Source organism: Symphalangus syndactylus, chromosome 4 (assembly GCF_028878055.3).
Source record: "Symphalangus syndactylus isolate Jambi chromosome 4, NHGRI_mSymSyn1-v2.1_pri, whole genome shotgun sequence".
Lineage (NCBI taxonomy): Eukaryota > Metazoa > Chordata > Mammalia > Primates > Hylobatidae > Symphalangus > Symphalangus syndactylus.
This window is the reverse complement of record NC_072426.2, coordinates 97,612,066-97,635,000: the sequence shown is the minus strand read 5'-3', so window position 1 is coordinate 97,635,000 and position 22,935 is coordinate 97,612,066. Positions and strand designations below refer to the sequence as shown.

Sequence of the window (22,935 nt, the reverse complement as noted above, 5' to 3'; positions counted from 1 at the left end):
TTCCTTTGGACATTTCCTTCTTCCCTTTCTCTCCCCATCAAGAAGAATGTCTTTTGTTCTTGGGGTAGCTATAGACAGCCTTCCCATCTGCTGTTTTCCCTTCTCCCTTCTCGCAGCAGGAAAACAGGGTGATTATGGGGCCTTCTCTTAGCGGAGGTGTTAAGGGTTTATGTAGTGCTCGTCGATTAATGGCTAATGGACGCAGTTGGGTTGTTTCAATGATAGTTTCCCACAATCTGATACTAAAGTGGAAGCCTTGAGTGAAGCTTTTATCACTCTTTCACCAGGCTCATCAAGAACTTCCTTTTCCTCTCTGGAAATTGTATTTCATGTGGTATATTTCTAATCCAAGTGTTACATCAATCAGCAATTCAGTGTAAGCTTGTGGTTCTCCTGGAGTGTTTTACAAGCAAAGATGGGGTTTCTTATTCTGGCCCTCTTGGACTCTTGGAAAAGTACTCCAACTGCAATTTCCTTCCATCTATTATGATCTGTTTTTTTAGTTGCTATTAGAATTATTGGGTATTTCAAGACATTATCTTAATAAAGGCATTCCTTTCTGGGCTGTGCTTGACCTGTGGGTGAGATTGGGAATCTCTTTCTTCTCATGGTTATAGTGAAGTTAGGGTTCTCAGAAAACCCAACAAAATGGGAGCCTTTGAAACGTGATCTTTTTGGCCAACGACTTCTGTGTGGTTAAAGGGTTGCTGGATGTTGTCAGCCTGTGGATTTCCATCTGGAGAGTGGTTTTTTTTTAAGAAAACCCTCCAAATGGTCAGTCTTTCATATTTCAGATGTCAAAGAAAGAAACAAGACATTTAAAATAACTAACACTAGAGGAAATATTGGCTGGCAAGAAAGGGAGAGTGAGATCTGGCTCTTGGATGTATCGCTTCAGCTGTTTTCTGAATGTTTGACAAACACATGACTTTGATGTGCTAGAATTATAGCAGCCCGGGGATGATGACTACTATGGTATTAGTTGGTTATAAGTCCACCTAAGAATTAGGATCTGAGTTCATGAGCTGGTCCCAGTGAAAGGAAAGAAGGAGACTTTGGAGTCTGGATTTTGGAGTTTGGGATTTTTTTTTTAATGAATATTTTTTTAAAGAGCGAGAAAAGCTCTCCTTTACCCCAGGGAAGACTATCTAGCTGACATTTTCCTCTATAGTGTCCCAAGGAAAAAACTTATCCCCAAATCCTATCCTATTCATATAAAAGACTGAGATTAAAATTTGGGTTATTTTCCCCTTCTCATTTTAAAAATTCATCCGAAGCGTTTTTGAAAAACAATACAAAAAACCTCTCTCAGCAACTGTGACAGGATATAGCAGCTGTCTGAGAATTTTCTTTTTTTTTTTTTTTACTGTTATCTTTTCTTTCTTTAAGAAAAGAGTCGTTTCAGAGGCAGCCGTGACAGCTCTGTCATTTCACTCACACCTCTAAATTTCTCTTTCTGTTGTCAGTCAGCAGACAGCAGTCTCTGGATTCTGATGGGCCTGAGGGATGTCCAAATACATGAGAGATCGGAGAGAGGCCTGCAGCAGTGTGCGTCAGAAGCCGTCATCTTCTGCCTTTATTCTTAGAGGAATTATCAGGAGTTTATAAAGTTCCCCTGTGCTGGGATCTCCAAGTCTCCTCTGCCACCATCTGCAGCCCACACAAATAGGCATGTGAGGGGCTGGGGCTGGGTCTGGGGCTGGGGCTTCCTGGAATGTCGCTTCTGTAAGTTCCAGTTAAGAGGTTCTGTTGAGTTCCTCTACCCTGCGTGCTACACTGGGGAAATTAAGACTATATTGGGAGTAAGTCCTTTCAGGACGAAACCACTTTAACAACAATAGCAGCAGCAGCAGCAGCTACTCCTGTTTATGAGTTCTTATGTTCTAGGCACTGTGCCAAGTGTTTCACATTCACTCTCCACTCATTTTCCAGTAGTCCTGCAGTAGGTACTATTTTTCATCCCATTTTAGTGATGAGGCACCTGAGGCTCAGATTCATTAAATAGCTCAAGTAACTTGCCTAAGGCCATGCAGCAAGTAAGCGACAGAGCTGGGATTCAAACTCAGGACTATGTGACACTGTTGCCTCAAGGCCTTAAGCTATGTGCAGTTCTCATATGCCATCACTGTCTTTTTTTCCACTGTGTAAGGAGACACAGAAATCATAATGACCTGCTGGACAGGTGAGGCCTGTGCCCTTGTCCTTTTTTTTTTTTTTTTTTTTTTTTGAGATGGAGTTTTGCTCTTGTGGCTCAAGCTAGAGTACAATGGCATGATCTCCGCTCACTGCAACCTCCATCTCCCAGGTTCAAGTGATTCTCCTGCCTCAGCCTCCCAAGTAGCTGGGATTACAGGCACCCGCCACCACGCCTGGCTAATTTTTTGTATTTTTAGTAGAAACAGGGTTTCACCATGTTAGCCAGGCTGGTCTCAAATTCCTGACCTCAGTTGGTCTGCCCACCTTGGCCTCCCAAAGTGCTGGGATTACAGGTGTGAGCCATCGCGCCTGGCAGCCCTCATTCTTTATGTAGTATTATGGCAGCTGAATTAAGATGAATAATGACAGCACCATGACTTGGGGGCGGTGGGGTCGTGGGGGTCAGAAGTACCGCAGGAGGTGGAGGAGAAAGGCCACCTGAACCCAAAGGAAAAGGTTCTATAGTTGAAAGCAACCTGGATTTAGAGGGAATCTCTACGAAAGGGGCCCCAAAATGCCTGACCATGTGAGCTTGATATAGGTCTTTCGTGGAGCCGAACTTACCTATTGGTCTGAGCTCTCCTGCCAGGGCTTGGCACATAGTTTGAACAACCCCAGTAGTCATCTTATAGATGTTGGCAAAACTACAAACAACACATTTTTCACTTTTAAAGGGGCCACTTTTGCATCTTCTATCTGTGGTATTCCATTGTCCCCAGTTTTCTTCTTCTTTCTTCTGTTAATTTCCCCTGTAGATATAGCATCTCTGCCATCCACAAATGTGTCTTGGTTCCACCTAACTTGTCCCCTGGGGCAACATGGAGGGGAGGCAGACACACCTTGCTGAGCCTGACTTTGACCATGATTCATGGTGTTCAGGCCCAAAGCATTCAGGGGATGAGCTACATAGCAAAGTGGGATGCTCAACATTGCTACCTCCAAAATATCATTGTTAGTCATTTCCTTTCTGGAGTTAGACTGCTTGAGTGCAAATCCTGATTCTACCTCTTAGTAAACCTGTGGCCATTTGGGTGGTTATTGAACTTCTGTGTGCCTTTGTTTCTTTGTCTGTAAAATAGGGATAGCAGCACCTAACTTATAGGGTTACTGTTATTGATAATCATGATTATTGCTTTTATAGCCTTATACTAAGGGCCAGGCCTATTCTAAGAATTTCACATTCATGAATTCATTCAATCCTCCCAGCAGCTCAATGAGGTAGGTATTGCTTTTTCTTCATTTTGCCGATGAGGAAACTGAGTTGTAGAAAGGTTATTTGCCAAAGGTCAGACAGGTAGTAAGCAATGGAACAGAGATTCAAAAGGAAGGATTCTATGCTCCTAACTGCCATCCTGTCCCTTAAAATTTCATACCTACAACATGCTTAGCATAATACCTGGCACATAGTGAGAGTTTACTAAATATATACCATAGATAATAATTGCAGTATTATTACCATGATGAGGATTACTGGAAGGCACTGTATTAGCTGCTGATAATAATGATGCACAATCCCCAAAAAGTTCACTTGTGTATTTAAAAACCAATGAGGAAGATGGATGCTTTAATGAGCGATGACCACCAAGTATGTACAAGCTATGACAGATGATCTACAGGATGCTATGGAAGGACCAGCATTTCTTTAAATAAAAACTACTGATAACTTTCATCTTAGGTCAGGCATTGTACTAAGTCCTTTGGGATGGAGTTATTTTACTGAATCCTGCGTGGTAGATGCTGTACCATAATTACCCCATTCTATAGACACTGAGGACTGGAGAAGTAACTTGTCTAGGTCACGCAGCTCTAGGGGGCTGAAGGCCCTGGGCTCTAAGCCACTGTCCCACTGCCCAACTTGCCTGAGTGCCTCTACACTGATGGTTGTTTCCCAGGACTTCCTGATTTTTTTCTGAAGGATGGAAACAAAGATGACCCAATAGGAGTGAGGTCATTACCTCCCTCCCACTTTCCCTTCAGCACCAGACCTCCAGGATATGGTTCAGTAAAACAGCAGTGAATTGGATAGAGGAATCGTCTCTGTGAAGTGACTTTCCTTGTTTCTTTGGGGTGGACCATTCTGGGCTTTCCTCCTCTATATGTGTGCTCATGTGACACTCTTTGTGGAGTGTCAGGGACTGTGTCCTTCAAGGACAGATCGGGTACCCTGTTTTCTGTGGCCTTCCATGAAAACTGCCCATGGCATGCTCTCCTTTCTTTGGGCCTTGAACTCTGAATCATGAACAGAGGCACTTCTGTCACATCTTCCTTTGGTTCTATGTTGTGTGTATTAGGCTGCTGTGACCAACTATCTCAAAAGTTCTTTTCGAATAGAAATCATGTCTGCTCAATATTCTACAGCATCTGTCAGGCTAATGAGCATCCCAGACCTCTCCAAAATCAGAGTCATTTTTTCTTTCTTTCTTTCTTTCTTTCCTTCACCACCATTTCCAATTCATCAGAGTCCTGTCACCTCTAATTCTAAAATGTTTCCTGAATCTCTTCCATCACCACCCTGGGCCAAGCCACCATTACATATTTCCGGGACAACAGTAGTAGCTTCCAAACTGCTCTATCCCTTTTCCTCTTTTCTTCCTACAATCTATTTGCCACATGGCAGCCAGAGTGGGCATTCAAATTGTCAATCAGCTCCTTCACTCTCTTTCTGAATTCCCTCCAGCAGTTACCTGTTGCACTTGGTGTAAAATCCAAAGTCCTTCCATGGCCTGCAAGGCCTGGTCTGGTCTGGTCCTGTCAACATCTCCCACTTCATCCCTGCAGAACTCTCTCTACTCTGTACATGCCAGGCCCCTTGGCCTTGTGTGGTCACTCAAAAAGAACAAACCTATTCATTCATTCATTCATCTTAGAATCTTTAAAAAGCTATTCCTTTTGTATACAACATTCTTGGTTAAGTTGGTTCCTTCTTATCGTTTAGGTCTTAACTCAAATATTGCCTCCTCAAACACTCATATAACCCACTTATAACTGGCAGTCTCTGTCTATTCTGTTGATTTTTTGTTTTCTTCAGATCACGTATTATTATCTTCACAAGTGCTGTTTATTCATTTGCCTAAATGTGTATTTTCTGTCTGCCCTCAGTAGAGTATAAACTCCATGAGCCAGGGCCTTCACCTACCTTGTTTGTTCAATCCTATGCCCCCTGCACCTGGCAGAGGGGCTGAACCATAATGCCAGCTAATAACTAATAAGCAGTTAATATTTGTCAAAGTATTACTATTTGCTAGGCATTGTCCCAAGCCCTTCACATATATTAAGCCATTTAGTGTTTACAATGACCACAGGATGTGGATATTATTATTATTCCCATTTTACTGATGAGGAAACTGAGGCATGGAGGGTTTATGAATGCAATAGCTGAAGGTCATGCACCTAGTAAGTGGCAGAGTCTGGATTCAAGGCTCCAGAGCATGTGTTCCTAATGGCCACATTACAATGCCTGTCTGGTAGATACTGAATAAACCCTTGTTGGGTGAATTAATGAATAGAAGATGCTCAGTAGAGCTTTGTTGGATAAACACAATCATGGATTATTGTGGAAATGTCTTAGGCCTGAACATTGTCAACTTCCCAGAGCAGAGGGCATGGCACTGCCCACGTGGGTATGAAATGCCCCATAACTCTAAATGGGGTTTGCTCACACCACAGTTGCTAGTTACACTTTATACTAGATAGAGCCGTCTAGCTCGATGGTCCTTCTCTTCCTTTATTTTTTTTCCTTTTTTAAAGGGAAGAGAATTGTGGGAAATATTTTGTTTTCCCTGGGAGCCAGACTATGTATTTACTTCAAGTTTTATTAAATGAGTTATAAATTTTCCCAGCAATTTACTCATAGCTCAAGAGGTTTAATTTGCATGTGTTGCCTTTTACAATATGCTTTTCGTAATGTTGCAGATGCTTCTTCCCCAGCTTCAGTAAACAACAGGCACTCCGCCAGGTTTTTGACTGAACATGTGCCAGGCCTGGGAAATATGAGTTAACTCCATGGTGACTGTGGGGGGCCACACGTCCCCCTCTGTCCAGGGCATCTGGGGAGCTGAGTTGAATTCCTGAGGGGCAGGAGCAAAGATTTTCTGAATCTTCTTTTTGGACATCTTTTTAATATTTTTTTCCACACACAAAATAAATCAATAAACAGACATTTCTGCTTAAGTATCAGGTTTGCACTGGTCCTAATTAAAAAGTAGTGTTAATACGATGACAGAAAGCATTTGCTAGGGCCCCCGGGGTGATCTCTAGAGAGGCTAAAGTCACTTTAGCCTTTGGGGAGCTGCCCACGGCCTATGATGGTAGAGCCCTTTGAGCTTCAAAGAAGCCAGTCCCTCTGAGGGTCCAGGTCTGATGCCTGTTTCATTTCAGGGAGAGAGCCTCAGGGTTGAGAACTCATCCTCTGGTGTCACACTGTCGGGTTGCATTCTGGCTCTGCCACTTTTTAGTCATGTGACCTTGGACAAGGTACCTACCTCTCTGTGCCTCAGTTTCCGCATCTGTGGAGATATGGTCATAATGGTCCCTGTCTTGTAGGTTTGTTGAGGGAGTTAAATGGAATACTGCATATAAAGTGTTTGGAGGAGAGTGGTTTATAAATGGACACATGAATGGCAGTGCTGATTGTCCCAGGGCTATTCAGTTCATTGGCTACAACTTAGGGGACAGGTCCTCTCCGTGAGTTATTCCTGGTTGGAGACGGAGGGCACTGGAGCAAGGGATGGATGGTGTGTTCATTAGAATGAGGCTTAGCTGCGTGTAACAGAAGAGCTCAAGTTAACAGTGACTTAACATTGTAGAGATTTATTTCTCTCACATAAAAGGAGTATGGAAGTATTGCAGGGCTGGTGTGATAATTTCATGGTGTCATGAGGAACCCTGGTTCCCTCTCTTTGTAGCTCTGACATTCTTAGCATAGTTTCTCATGATTCAAGGTGGCAGCTTGTGCTCTTGTCATTCTGTGCTCATTCCTCCCTCAAGAAGCAGGGAGGAGGAAGGAACAAAGAGCAGTCTCATTACCTCTTAAGGAAACTTCCAGCAAGTCACACGTAAGACATTCTTTGACATCTCATTGGCCAGAGTTTAGTCACAGAGCCACAGCTAGCTGAAAGGAAAATGGAATCATTTAGCTTGGCAGCCACATGCCAAATAAAAATCCAAGTTCTGTTACAAAGCAGGAGGTGGAGAATGGGTATGGACACAGGGAACTACCAGTGCGTTGCCAGTATTGTCCTGTGGTTTTGTGACTTGAGGTTGAAGGAATTCCCAGGTACCTAAAGCAGTATTAAATTTTGTTTCCTAGATGATTTTAGGTGGCACAAATACATTTTTTATTTGAATAATCTTATAATTTTTTGTATGCAACCATGTTATAATTAGCATATCAAACCCAGGATTTCACAGATCTCCTACAGTGTGATACAATGTTATAATGCTTTTCTTTAAGTCTGCATTCAACTGCATCAATGTTTAAAAAATTAAGTAAATGCAGGCATATGGAGATGAGCCAGGCAATCTGTGCAGTGGCTAAATGTGGGTCCTGAGGCCTGAGTTTGAATCTGTAACCTGCCACTTATTGGCCAAATGACCTTGGACTGTCCATGCACCACTTTGCTTATCTGTAGAATGGCATTAATAATAGTACCCATCTCACAGAGTTGTGGTAAGGACCAAATGGGTTAGTACTTTTAAAGCTCTAAGAATAGTGCCAGGCATGTAATGAGTAGCCCATGAACATTAGTCATTGTTCTTATTGTTATTATTTCTGTCGTTATTATTATTATGGCTTCTATTACCGCTATTATTAATAATAATGATTACAATAGATGACATTTGAATAGAGCAGAAATTACAAGGGTGGTACACACATGACTGAAATTAGGGAAACACTGGCTTAGAGGAGTGAGATTGGCAGTTAATCAGGAGCAGTCTTAGACACAGCTATAAATGATGACTTTATTAACAATTAAAACTAGTGCTTTATGTTTAAAGTGGCTCCATATATGATAATAACATTGATTAGAGTTTATTGAACATTTACTCTGTGCCAGGTACCATGGGATATGCTTTAAATATATTACTTTTAATTTTTCCAGTGCTGTAAGCTAAGTGTTCTTTTTATTCTATAGATGGAGAAACTTAGTCTGGGATAGGGTTAAGTAATTTCCCCAACATCCCGTGGGGACCAGCATCAAGGCCCCTGCTGATAAACGCATCTTGTTTATGTCCTTTTTGGTGCCCTTTCTTCCCTTTTCCCCATCTCTGTTTGGATGTCGAGGACCCCTTCACTCCACTCAGGACCCTCTGATTTCCCCTCCTCCCCATGTTTCTTCCCACACCCCAATTACCAGCTAGTCCATATGTGCCAGCTGTTTCCCAGGTCTCTTCCCACTGTCAGAACCGCCCTGTCCATCATCTGTGTTCCTGCAGGACACAACAGGCAAAAGCTAGTCTGATGAACTAATCTATGAAAATGGACATTAACAGACTAATATGTAGCCCTCTCTGGGTCATTTATTTTAGAATGAGCTTGTTGACAAGGTTTTGTTTTTTCTTCTGAATAATTTACTTTTCTCTCTCTTTCTTCTTTTAATAGACTTTATTTTTTAGAGTACTTATAGTTCACAGCAAAAATTGAACAGAAGGTACAGCAATTTCCCAGATACCCACTGTCCTCACACTGGCATGGCCTCTCTCACTCTCAACATGGACTTGAGGTCTTCACTCAAAGGGATAATTCGTGATGGAGATTAAAGGCAGCAAACAGTTCAGTAGCCTTGTGGGTCTGTCCTAGAACATCTCCTAGGTTATTCTTTAAGGTTTTTTCATTGCTGTATCATGGGATCCTGACAAAAATGGGACACTGAGATGATGACCAAAGGGATCAAGCACACTGGTGAGTGATCAGTCAAGGGCCCTGCTCCCCCTTCTCCAGCACCCAGCCCTGTGTCTGGCACATGGAGAGCATGCAGTCAATACTGTTGAGTACATGAATTGCCTACCAGAGGCCCTTCGGATATGCAGGGAATGGAAGGTCCTTTAAGGAATGGGACAGTGACTTACAGTGGGTAAGGTTTGGTTGGGCCTCGTGAACTTGATAGATTTTTTAGAAGGGGGGCTATAATGTTCTGTCATGCAGGTCAGCTTGCTGTCATCCTGGACCCGTGCGTGTCTGGCTAAGTGTGAACTGAACATGAGCAGCATTATACAGGGATTAGGGGACATTCATCTTCCACTCTCTCTCTTTGGAGCTGGAGGCTCAATGTGTTACTCTCATGATGTCATAAAGCAACTGATGTCTTAGTACATCCTGCAAGAATTATTTCCTCTTTTACTCTTCTTACAAATTGTACCTTATGATCCATTGAATTTCACTTTCCTATTTTTCCAACATTTCTCATTTTCTGGCCTTTTTATCCTCTCTCTCAGACCACTGGGGGAAGGAAGAAATGTTGCTTAGCAACCAGAATGAAACTAGTCAATACTGTTTCTAATATTAACCCTTTGGTAATGTGTGTGGTCCCAATCCATGTGTTATAGAACTCTCCCCTAGTATGTTTTAAACTAGAACTTCATCAAAAGTTGGCAGCTCAAATGAATGTTCGAATCACAAACATCAAGGATATATTTGTGGGTTGTTATAAATGTTAGCAAGTTCCACTGGTATAAGTTATACACATTGTCTGCTTATTAAAGTGGTTTACTTTTATATTCTTAACTTTTGAAATTTGCTGTGACTATTTCACATTTTGCTTTCACTTTTTGAACCAAATGGTTTCTTTGCTGGTTTGGTGTGTGTCTGTGTGTCTGCTGGTTTGCTTTTTAGACATTTAAGTCCATTTGTCTGACAATTGGAAGATATGTTTTCTGGGTTGTATCATTCATTCATCTAATGTTTATTGGGCTCTACTCTCTGCCAGGTGCCATGCAGGGCACCGTGGAGTATTGCGCAAACACTGCAGAGGTTGAGCAGACTTGGTTTCTGGATGCATCTTTTCATCAGCAAAGACTCTTTTTCCCTTTTCATCTTCATCTATTGAAATAATATATAACAGGGTGGGTTTTCAGATGCGATAGTTACTCTTCTACTGGAATGGTTTCTTTGGCTTTGATTGGACAATATTATCCATACATTTTAAGCCCTTTAAGAGTGAGTGGGCTGGGCACGGTGGTTCATGCCTGTAATCCCAGCACTTTGGGAGGCCGAGGCGGGCAGATCACAAGGTCAAGAGATCGAGATCATCCTGGCCAACTTGGTGAAACCCCATCTCTACTAAAAATACAAAAATTAGCTGGGCATGGTGGCGGGCACCTGTAATCCCAGCTACTCAGGAGGATGAGGCAGGAGAATCACTTGAACGTGGGAAGCGGAGGTTGCAGTGAGCCGAGACCGCACCACTGCATTCCAGCCTGGCGACAGAGTGAGACTCCATCTCAAAAAAAAAAAAAAAAAAAAGATGAGTGAGTGAAGGATGGAACAAAAAGATAAATATTGGCCAGCTCCTCTTTCATACACCAGGTGCAGCTGGTGCACACACACAGTTAAAGTTTGGGAGTGTTGATTTGCCCGACATAAAATCATGTTGGTGAAGTTGGCCTCCAGTGTTTCTCTTCTTACATATGTGCCCCCCTTTTTGCTACAGGTGACCTATCAAATCTCCCCTGATATCCAGCACTCTCATGCCAGTCAATGCCATCCTCAACTGGGGGAAACTGAGCTGATCTCTTCTTTTCCTTAGGGCATTTTTTACTTTACTGAAGACTCTCTACAAACACAGTGCCTTTGGGGGTGAACCAGAATTTACTGTGGTACTGTACACAGACAGTAGGCTGAGTGAAAGCTGAACTGATTGGGGTTTTCAGATTGCCTCTGTATTCTCTCACTTGGAAAGGGGTGATTCCCCCTTACATTCCCTCTCAGTTCTGGAGTGCCTCGTGGGTGATATGGTTGACCATCCTTGGACCCCGCATTGCCTTGCAGGGTGATGCCAGTTGGGTTACTCACATTCTCTGGGTCCCCAGAGTTCCCATACACGAGGCCATTGTGGAGTTATGGGGGTTGTGTGGATTCCCCCTGTTAGCTTGAGTGGCCAGTATTCCACAATGCTTGGGCTTGGTCTCTGTGAATTTGTTGAGTGGCAAAAAGTGTCTACAATAACTAGATTCTGTAAAGCAAGCTAAAGGTGAAGCTGGCCTTAATGATTTTAGCTTATTTGTTATCTAAAAGATAGTGGTGACCTAGGACTCATCAAGGTGTGGCTTTGAACTGGAGTTTGGCAGATGTCTTCAAAAAGGCATCCAAAACACCTGAGATATTATTACATGGTACTTGGGTTCTTGCCTTACTTTATTCAGAACAGAAAAGGAGAGAGAACTTAGAGACATAGGACTGGGCATGAGCTTAATTCTAGCAGCTTCTATTATTGAGCACCTACTATGTGGCAGGCGTTGTTCTGGACAGGTCTCTTGCATACGTTATCTTCCAGCTTTTCCAGCAGCCTCGCAAGGAACACATTCATATCCCCGTTTTGTGGGTAAAAAAACTGGGATTCAAGAGAGGGTAAATATCTTGCTCAAGGTCACATAGCCCACATGGACCAGGCAGGGATGTAAATGTAGATAGGGTCTGACTCTGTATCCTGTGCATTCTCTGCAGGACCACATTGCCTCCTTTGCAAGTCAGCTTCCACTTGAAGGCAGGGGGGAGCTTGGGTTGTAGTAAACAATCCTAGATGTAAGTAATATGGGCATCCAGCCATCGAAGCCTGCCAGGCCAGTTTTTACCACGTGAAAGCGCTTAGTTGTTCGGTAGGTCCCATTGACCAGCTAAAACCATAGCAGGAACAAGGAAGGGGCTACAGGAACCAAATAAAAATTTCACATTCACTAACTTGGAAAGTCTTTCTTCATTTCTCATTTACTGCATTGCTGTATATCTTTCCATCTCTTCTCTCGAAACATGATCCCAGTTTACTTTGAAGTGGCTGAGTGTGGCAGGGATTCTGTGAGGGAGAGGTGATTCTGACGATGATGATGGTCTTACCTGTCATTGAATCCTTTACATATATGTGTGTATACATGTATATACATGTATACATAATATCCCCAAGTCATTTTGATTTTTCCTTCATTAGCTCTCACTTATAAGTTATACATTTTCAAATATAATATGCATCCATATATGTGAATAGGTATGTGTATATGTGTACATATACTTATGCATACATGTATGTCTCCAGTGCTTTTTTTTTCTTTTTGATACAGAGTCTTGCTCTGTCACCCAGGCTGGAGTGCAGTGGCACAATCTTGGCTCACTGCAACCTCTGCTTCCCCAGTTCAAGCGATTCTCATGTCTCAGCCTCCTCAGTAGGTGGGATTACAGGCAGTCACCAACACGCCTGGTTAATTTTTGTATTTTTAGTAGAGATGGGGTTTCACGATGTTGGTCAGGTTGGTCTCAAACTGCTGACCTCAAGTGATCCACCTGCCTTGGCCTCCCAAAGTGCTGGGATTACAGGCGTGAGTTACCACACCCGGCCCCCAGTGTGTTTTTATTTGTCCTAAGTTTCCTTTCCTCCTCACAATGCTGCTCCCCATGCAGGGAGCTGTCCAGGCAGCTCTAGCGCAGGGGGAGTGAACAGGGAAGGAACTAGCCGTGCACCACAAGGTCATGTGAGAATGTCAGTGTCTGGGCATATTACATGGCAAGTCTTTCCTTCAACGACCTCATGATTTACCTGGGTTCTTGCTGAGCTAATCTCCCTGCAGCAAGAGGACAGTAAGTACTGGCCATATGGCTGGAGAAAGCTGCCCTGGGCCCTGCAAGGCCAGGCTGCCTGGAATTCTTGGGGATCTGTGCCCCGCGGGGAGGATATCCAAACCAGCAGGTGGAGGAAGAGAAAGAGACAAGAGCTCAGGCCTACGCAGAGCTTCCCTGATGGGGCCTGGTCTGCTGAGTGGGAAGGAACAGTCAAGGCCATGGAGTCGTCAACTTCTCTGCCCTGTGTCCTCCTGGAAGGGAAAGGGAAGGCCTGCCAGGGCCTGCAGAGACAAGCAGCCATGTGGCTGGTCACGGTCCAAGGGAACGTGTCCCACTCACAGGGCCTAGAGTGGGAAGAACACCTCCTTCATGCTGCATGAGCAGGAGCAGACGGTGTTTACCTCTTTTGTCCATGGACCTGTGTGGGGGACCAAGGGACCGTATCATCCTACGTAAGATCAGCACATGTCACAGCCAGGCAGAGGGCTCACGTGGCATGCCAACCAAATTGCCCTTTCATTGGCAATGCTGAAAGTGAAGGCCATGATTCTCAATTCCTGGGGATGCATTTTGTATTTTGAAACTCAGATTTCAGCAGGCGCTCCTGCATTTTTCTGTTCAAACCCCCAGTCTGAGAGAAGTGGGCTCAAGAACGTAAGCTGTTGGACTCTTCCTCACCCTCTGCTCAAAAAGCTTTCTTAACGAGCCTCAATTCAGAAAATGAAGTGTTCAAGTCCAGGGCCTGAAAACCCTGATGCATTATAGTAGGATGAATATTTTGTCTAATTATTTGTATTAATACAACAGCAGCCTAGGTACATAGGCTGTGTATGAACTTATCTGTGGCTGAACTCCTTGTCTCACAGATGAGGAGAGCCTAGATAGTGGTCTTTTGTGAGAAATGTCTTGTTGGAGGGAACAGGTGTGAGCAGTTAGCAGAACCTCTCATATTTATTTTTTTCTGACTTTGAGGGAGAATTCTGAGAAACGATGGAAAGTGGGAAAGGGAAGTGAGTAGGAAAAGTAAAGGGAAATGTATAAAAATGAAGGAGAGAAAGTAAATAAGAGGAAGTATTAGAGATACCAACCATGGCATCCAGCGTTTTCCATGTTCTGTTAATCAGAATCTCAGCTTAAATTAGCATAAGCAAAAAGGAAATTTATTAGTTCACATGTCTGAGAAACTGAGGAGTGGATAAGAGTCCAGGCCTGACTGGAGCCACAGGCTCAGATAACACAGTTGCCGCCATCTCTCTCCTGCCACCTCATGGCTCTACTTCCCTGCTGCTGACACCCAGGTAAACTTCCCCTAAGGGAGGCAACGTGGCTGTGAACTCCACAAGGCTTTCACATTATCTTCTCATCAACCTCAGTCAAAAAAGAGAGATTTCCTCTCACCAGCAGTTCCACAAGATCCCAGACTGGGTCTTCCAGTCCCTGATTGGGCCACATACCCACCAACCTCAGCGGTCTGTGAGAGATGACACCCTGGTTGGCCAGTCAGTTTCTGTGCCTGCCTGGAGCCTGGGTGGAGTTGGCTCCATAGAACTCAGGGATGGAGGGAGGTAGGAGGAGTTTCCCTGGGGCACATCAGGGTACTTGTACAGGAGGATGTGAATGCACACTGGACAGGAAAAGACCTGCCAAAGGAAGATGTGAGGAAGCGAAAAGAGGTCCCGGAGAAGAGCTGTTGATGTGATGGTGCAATGAAGATGGAGAAACAAGGAAAATCAAACCTGTGCATTGCTTTGGGTGGCCAGACTGGATGACAAAGCCAACATGGTAGAAAGGCTCTTGTATCAACAGGAGTTGGTCAAGATGTTTTCTAGACAGCATTTTAAATTCAGAGCATCTCTTTTATTCTAGGCTTTAGAATGAAGGAATGTGGTTCTTTGGGCCTGTGGATCTTAACCATTGCTAGAACCTACTATTTTGGAGAGCTCTGAGAGTTAGTGAGGAGAGAGTCATGAGCTGGAATAAACATTTTTTGAGTACCTACTATTTAGCAGACACCAGTGGTTTAAAGATCAATAAGATATGGTTTCTGCCTTCTGGCAGAGGTATGGGTAATGTAACAACTACAATCTCGTGAAACTCTCATATTCTCTGATGAAAAGGAAATATTTTCTTCCTCCAGAACTAAGTTACTCAGGCTGTGCTTCCTGGAATATCAGGATTGACTTAGGTGTTTCGTGGGAAAACAAAAACAGAAACAACAATTTGTGTCTTGACAGATTAAAAGACGTTGCACCTTCTTTCCACTGGGGGAGGGAGGATTGGCATTTGCAATGCTCATTGTCATATGAATGGCTCCAAGAAGTTTGGCAATAAGAAAGCTTTTAGATGTTGTTCAACTGGGCGTTACAACTAGCTTATGTGACGATGGTGTAATTCTTTCATGGCACTAGTATAGTATTGAACATGGTTCATAAAACAGAGCCCACAGAATTAGCCACATCTTCATGGATTTGCACATGCAGAGCCATTTAGAAAGATTTTGTTACCCAGTCTAGTCTTGGATGTTGTAAGGGACCTATTGAGTGTTTCCCCAGGCCTAGGCCACGCTTCTCACCACGCCCAGCTTCCTGAGAGGTTTATAATGCAGATCAGATGACACCAGCTTCTCCTGTCTTTTGCCTCTTTGAGTTTTCTCCTCAAGAACTAGTCACAGTAATTCTGTTCTTTGGAGTCTGGGAAGACTGACTGAGATTCACTTTACTGGTATCCTCATCTCCTGGTGGTACCCAAGGTGATTTTGGAGGTGCATAGCTATGTCATTAATCGTGTGAAGAACTGCTTTTTCCCTCTCAGTTCTCCTTTCTGTCCTTTTGGCCACAATGAGGAGAAAGTCCCAGTTTGGAGCTGCTGTGTCTTTAATGTTTCTATTACGTGTGGATTTTTTTTTTTTTTTAAGAGAGCAGCCCTCAGGCTCAAAGCCTTCAGTAGGTCACTATGTCTGACTACATTTTTAAATTATTTTGTTTTCTCTGTACATATTTCTCTGAATACTTTTTACTTATGACTGTAGACACTTTCTGCTTATGACAGATGATCCTGGTCTTTATGATAGTTGTATAAAATTCCCTTTAAAAATAAATATAAGGAGGAGTGGGTCAACTTAGATCAAGGTTTCTTAATCTTGGCACTAATGATATTTTGAACCAGATAATTCTTTGTTGTGGAGAGTTATCCTGAGCACTGTAGGTTACTTATCAGTGTCCCTGGCTTCTACCCAGCAGAAGCCGCCCCCACCAAAGTTGTGACAACACAAAACATTTCCAGACATAAGTGTCCCTATAGCATGACTGCCCCAAGCAGTGCAAACCACCAGTTTAAAGCAGAGTGATATAGAAGTGTAGCAATAGTTGTGAAGGTGGTGTGGATGACCAGATTTGAGTCCTGTAGTATGGTTAGTGGGCTGGACTGCCACTGGCTGGCATAAGAGCTGGGCACCTTCACCCCACCCCATCACTCTCTCCACTTCGAAGCCTTTCCAGATGGCTCTGTGTGGGCAAATCAGTGAAAATCTGTGGTCTCTGTGGGTTGTTGGTAAGAGAATGAGCTTTGGACCCTGTTGCATTTGGGGTTGTCCATTCTTTTGCAGAAGCAGCAGAAGTCCAGGGAGGGAGCACTGGGCAGCCCAGCCCCGTGACAAATGCCAAGTCACCAGAAATCAAAAGAGGAATGCTGAGTCATAATTTCCTTCATTCAGGAATTAGCATGTGCTTTTGAGATTTTGAACTACAGTGCAACACAGAGCTGGTGAATGAGCAAGGTTTAAATATTCATTTGGCATTAGCATCTGTGAGGATGGCCAGATACGTTCATTAATTGGATTCAGGTTATATGTGTTTCATTTAAAAGCAGCTGCGATCACTAATGGAATGACCTCTGTGTCACTTTCCATTCTGAAGCAGGAGGCGCGATAGCTCCTCTTCGGATGTTGTGTTTGCCACTTGCACTGACACCAAATGCTGGTGAAATATGGTTGATGGCTTTCAACCAAGCTCCCCGCTTTAAAAACAAAATTTTGTTTTCATTTTTAATAAAGAGACAGATCCAAGGCTTGAAAGGCATGGGACACTGGGCAGCTATACTGATGGCTGCAAAGGTGTGGGATTTGGGAGAAGTCAGTTTTCTCTTTCCTATCCACCACCCTTCTTCCTCCCTCCAGCCTCCACCACCTTGAGGGCCGTGAGTCCAAATGGGGGACCCAGAGGCAGGTCTGGGTGTCCAGGTGGCTCCCCATTCTCCATTCAGCTTGGGGCTCACCTGCCACCCACTCTTGCCTCCATGTCCCACCCCCAACATGCACACATGCCTCTCTAGGCTTAATTTTGAGCATTTAGAAAAACATAAGACCACCCCGCCCCCAGCTCTCTTTCCATTTCTCCCTTTCCCACCAAGATTCACACAGACCAGAACAGAGTCTTTCAATGACAATATACTATTATGTTAGTATAATAATAATAATACATTTGTTTGCTCTTATTCCTAGCAGAGCAGCCACGGAGTGCTCTGTTAAAATGTTAGATGAGACCCTGTTACTCCTCTGCTAAGAAATCTCCTGAAGGCCCAAGTGCTCCCAAGGCCCAGGAGACCTCGCCCTCCCCTTGGCCCCTGACCTCTGCCCTCAAGCCTCCTCCCTGGCCCTGGCTCCCTCCATGCCAGTGGGTGCAGCCTGTCCTTGCAGCTCCTCGGACCTATTGGATGTCTTTTTCCTTGATGTTCCTTCTATTTCTGTCTCAATACCTCTTTCTTCCTTTGCATCTTTGCTTAAAACGTGTGTCCTTTGTGTGGTCTTCCCTGTTGAGAATGACCCATCCTCCCACCCCAGCTACTTCTGCTTCTTGCTTTCTCTCTACAGCCTCAGAGTCCTCCACGACACTCTGCAGCCCTCATTTCCCATGCAGGTTTCATGCCTTCCATTGCAGGAATCCAACTCCACGAGGGCTGGGGTCCCATCCGTTGTAGTCATTGGGGTATCCCTGGCATCTGACACACAGGGATGCTCAATAAACATTGGTGAGTAAATGACTGACTGTTACTATGACTGTATTAGTCCATGCTTGCATTGCTATAAAGAAATGCCTGAGATTGGGTAATTTATAAAGAGGATTAATGGTTCTGCAGGCTGCGCAGGAAATGTACTGGCTTCTGCTTCTGGGGAGACCTCAGGAAGCTTTTACTCATGCCCGAAGGCAAAGGGGGCACTGGCACTTCATGTGGCTGGAGGAGGAGGGAGAGAAGGGGGAGGTGCCACACACGTTTAAACAACCAGCTCTCACAAGAATTAATTATCAACCACAGCTCCAAAGGGGGTGGTGTTAAACCATGAGAAACCATCCCCATGATCCAGTCACCTCCCACCAGGCCCACCTCCAATGCTGGGGATCACAATTTGACATGAGATTTTGTGGGGACACAGATCCAAACTGTATTAATGACTGATAGTAACAGCAGCAGAGAGTGTCATGGGTTGCAGAGTGCCTCTGTGTGCATTTTCTTGCATTCCTCACCACAGCCCCATGAGGTAGGCTAGGAAGGTTTTATTATCCCACTTTGCAGATGAGAAAGGTGAAGCCCAAAGATACCCAGGCGTCTGTTCAAGTTCAAACAGCTAGCAACAGTGAACTTGAACTTATTTCTTCTGTCCCCTGGGCTGTTTATCTTTGATGTCTGACATGGCTGATTCAGGCTTCTAGAATTCTAGGGCAGCTGCAGGTGACACCAGTAGGCTGAAGTTATGAGACCTAGGTAAACGAGTGTCATGGTGAAATCCCCTCCACTCCCGAGACCCCACACCTTGCCCACTGGCTTCTCCCAGACAGGCCAGCCTCCTTAGGCCTTGGGTATAATTAGCCTAGAGGTCTCTGTCCTTGATACAATAACTGGTAAGAAGCTATCCATTCTGCCATTCATTAAGACAGGCGACACAAGATGAAATATTTTAGGTGAATCATCTGGCCTAATTTAGAAAGGCTCTATAGGGCTAGAGCCTTTGATTTATCGGGGAGAGGTATCTGTTATCAGAGAGTCTCACACATGGACTTATTTATTATCCAGAATCTGTTTTTAATTTTAGAGATTATTTACCTAAACTGCTGTGTGTCAGATTCCAGGACGGATTTCTGCTTAGCATTTAATTTTAGATACTTGCCATGGTGGACAGAAAAAAATGGGCCTCCAGAATTTGTAGTTTCATTATGAATCTTACCCTTGGCAGCCCCTACCAGTAGTTTGTCTTTGAAATCTCCTTGGTACTTGTTAACCCTGCTCTGCTGTGAAAGAGATATAGTTTATTTATTGGACTTTGCCCATTTATGAAAAAGTACAGAAATTATTAATGGTTTAGTAGCTATTAATGCATTACTTGGGTGGAATTCAAATTCTAATATTTATGGTAAACCCCTTTATAATGAAACGGGCAGAGAATCAGCTCTCTTGCTCCTTAAATTTGGAAGGCTCTGGATGCCATTGGAATGGCTCCCTGTGAAATATGAGCCCTGCTGGCGTTATATTTACACCCATAAATAAAAAATAAGTACTTTGGGTTGGAGGAGAAATAATTAAGAATATTTGTATAGATAATAAAGAGGAAATGGTCCAGTTTGGTTAAGTGTGTGTTTAGGAAATGCCAGGGGCTGCTGGGACTCGAATGAGGGATGGGAAAGATCAGGCTGGAGGACTGTGGGTGTGGAGGACTTCTGGGGACTTGCAGGAAGGGAAGCCTTGTGGAGGCCATCTTGGGACCATAGTAAGATGTGTGGATCTGGGAGGCTTGTTTGGATTCCAAGTCTTCCCTAAGTTAGTACAGCTCTTTGATAGCTGTTGAACTTTCCTGGACCTCAGCCTCCTCCTCTATAAAGTGAAGCTGATATCTCACAAAATTGTCAAGATGATAAACAGTGTAGACTTAGAATTGTAATAAGTAATCCACAGATCTGGGTATATGAGGCCTAAAGAGAGAACTCGGGTATGGCAAGCATCTCAGAGCAGGATTGGAAAAAATATATACACACATATAGAGATACATGTATTTTTGCTGTGTGTGCATGATTGCTGGCTGTCGAGTGGAAGATAGGGAATATAGAATGGGTATGAAATGACCTTAATATGGACGTTTTAAAAAATAGGGTCTCAGAATACAATAAAATGCATTGAATACCTCTTACCCACCAGGGCTCTTCTGCCTGTGGAATCTGTTATTGGGTTAATGTTCCCTGATCTTTTTCTAGTCCAACTGAGCTTCTTTCTGTCCTCTACCTGTTAGAAGCTAAAGGGTTTGGTTGAATCTCTACATCTCTAAGCATCTAGTAATCAGCTGTAAAATCAACTTGTAATAACAGGAAGGAATCTTAAGGAGCATCTTGTTTAGGGATGGCAAATCCATTTTATTGCATATGAAAGCTATATAGTGGTGGCTTCTAGAAGTGCTGAATTGAGATAAATTCTGACCCATAGCCATGTTTAGCAGGAAAGATGTGTGACTGATGAGTGGTACCTACTAGAGTTGATGAGTGGGAAGTAGTGATGTTGTGTCTCACATCCTCTCATAGTTTTTTGTTTGTTTGTTTGTTTTAAGAAGGAAACTAAAACCTAGCACAGTCAACTGGCCAAGCTCACGAAGTTAAATCTCTGGCTTCCAACTCAAGTGATACTGAAGCCACACCACACTGGTGTGGTTACTACAGACCTCCTAGGAGGACAGCAGTCAGCTGCCCCTGACTTAACAGAGTACCACTTCAAGTGGACATAGTGTTTGACGTCTCCTTGATGTGTCTGATGGCCTTCACAAAGAGCCAAAAAGCCAAGGCCCAAGAGACTATTTGGACTGATGATGATTATGTTAATGATAACCCATTTATTTAGTATTTCTATGTCCCAGGTCCTGTACCATGCCTTTGATGCCTGTTTTCTCATTTAATTACAACAATCTTATCAGTGGGTGACAATCTCTTCATTATGCACATGAGGAAAAAGGGGTCCAGATAGGTTACGAAACTCTGCAAAGTCACAAGCTAGGAAGTCTCAAAGTCTCACAGACTCCAGAGCACGTGTTTTTAATCACTGAACATCTCCTATGTGCTTGTGAATGGTGCCATCCCTAGAGGTAGCATAGATGCATCCTCCGAGTACCATGAAGAAAGATGTACATGTAAAGTAGTAAAGGAAGCTGGAGTCAGTGGGTGGTCGGTGCTCCTGACAGACAACATTTAGGCGGTGGGGAAGAATGTCCTTGCCATCTCATACAGAATTACCCTATTTCTGTGTGTGCTGCTGTGACTCCAGCAAGAGTTGGATGGAATTGGGGAGATCAAGTCTCCAGTTCTTTATTTCTGCTCACTGTAGCTAATTGCATAATGACTCATAAAAGTGAAATTTCTGGTGAGCATGTCTGCCATGCTGTTTTGCTAATGGGCATAGACGTTTCCTGACTTCAGAAGGAAATGATCCCTGATGCTGGAGAAAGGGACAACCTTTCCCCTAACAGATTTTGCCTCTCTTGTCCCTAAGTTGTGAGGAGCCTGAGTAGACAGTCTCATTCTGGGAGCTTTGGGCTCCTCCCCATGGTGCTCCAGGGGCTGGTGGCTGTCTTGCATTGAGCCTGTTTACTGTGTGGTGAAGGCAGAAGACCTGTTCATTGTATTCCTAATTTTACCTGAGTTAACTATAGCCAGATAACACAGGTCTTGGACTCAGGTCCAAATTCATTCATCTACCAGGCTTATCCTTTGTCTGCTTATTGGCTTTTAAATATTCAGGTTACAGGGTATAATCTTAACATTTAGGTTAACTGTCAAATAAAAATAAAAATAAAAATTAATAAGGTGGAAAAAAAAAGAGTGTCTTTATTTAGAACTCTTATCGGAGCTGGTGGAAGGGCTCCCTCTCAGCCTATGTGATTCCTGTCTAGAAAATGGGCTCTTCTCTGCATGGTGCAGTCAGCAGACTACTGGTCTCTTCCTGGGCTGAGTGTGGGTTGCTCCCCTGCCTGAATCACATAGAAGGAAGCTCAGGAAATTCTTTGATCCAAAGCTACTTTTCTGTCCTAGGAAAGCAGTCCCAGAGGGATTTCACTTCTCCCCAAGAGAGCAATGAGAATTGCTCTCATTGCTGCTGATGATGGTGGAGGAGGAGGAGGATACTATGTTAGCATTTGAGTAAAATCATCATCACCTGGCAGGCATTGTTCTAAGTAATTAACATAATCCTTCAATAGACTTGAAGTTGCTGTTATTGTTATCCATTTTGCAGTTAAACAATAGCTTGCCCGGTTGCAGTTAAATAAACCATAGCTTGGCCTGCTTGGTGGCTCACATCTGTAATCCCAGCACTTTGGGAGGCCAAGGCTGGCAGATCACTTGAGGTCAGGAGTTCAAGACCAGCCTGGCCAATGTGGCAAAACCCCATCTCTACTAAAAATACAAAACTTAGCCAGGTGTGATGGTGAGCACCTGTAATCCCAGCTACTTAGGAGGCTGAGGCAGGAGAGTCTCTTGAACCCAGGAGGCAGAGGTTCCAGCAAGCTGAGATCATGCTACTGCACTCCAGCCTGGGTGACAGAGCGAGACTTCATCTCAAAAAAAAAAGAAAAAAAAAGAAACCATGGTTCATTTATTCCCTCAGGGTCATATTATTGGTACATGGTGGAGCTGGCCTGAGAATAGAGTCTGTGCTTGGTGACTGGAAGAGTGTCTTGGGAGAGGAGCACTTCCCTTTCCCTGTTAGTCTACAGATACTTACTCTCCTCTTCATGGAAATTATTTTCTTTTTGATCAAAATGAAATCCAGAAGAGAGAGGGAAAATCCTGATGGAGCATCTTTGCAGGCCCCTTTTATCAGGGCTTTTCTCTGGCTTCATCTACCTGCCTGCTCCACAGGCCTCTCTCCCTCACCTAAACCCTAAGGCCTATCTGTTCTTTGTCTGTCATGAACAGTTCTCCAAACCTGTATTCACCCTAAGTTATAGA

At 43.7% G+C, this 22,935-nt stretch overlaps 1 protein-coding gene and 1 long non-coding RNA gene across 2 annotated transcripts in view; one reads left to right on the top strand and one right to left on the bottom strand.

The window, feature by feature from the left end:
• The window catches only part of LRMDA (leucine rich melanocyte differentiation associated), a 1,130,865-nt gene that overhangs the window by 551,157 nt on the left and 556,773 nt on the right, over nucleotides 1-22,935 (top strand). The gene's annotated exons all lie outside the window — the stretch shown is intronic.
• Nucleotides 7,051-9,430, bottom strand: LOC129480981 (uncharacterized). Its single transcript, XR_008657212.1, has 3 exons — nucleotides 9,265-9,430; nucleotides 8,550-8,625; nucleotides 7,051-7,306 (listed from the first exon to the last, which is right to left on the bottom strand). It is a non-coding gene; the product is annotated as an uncharacterized lncRNA (long non-coding RNA).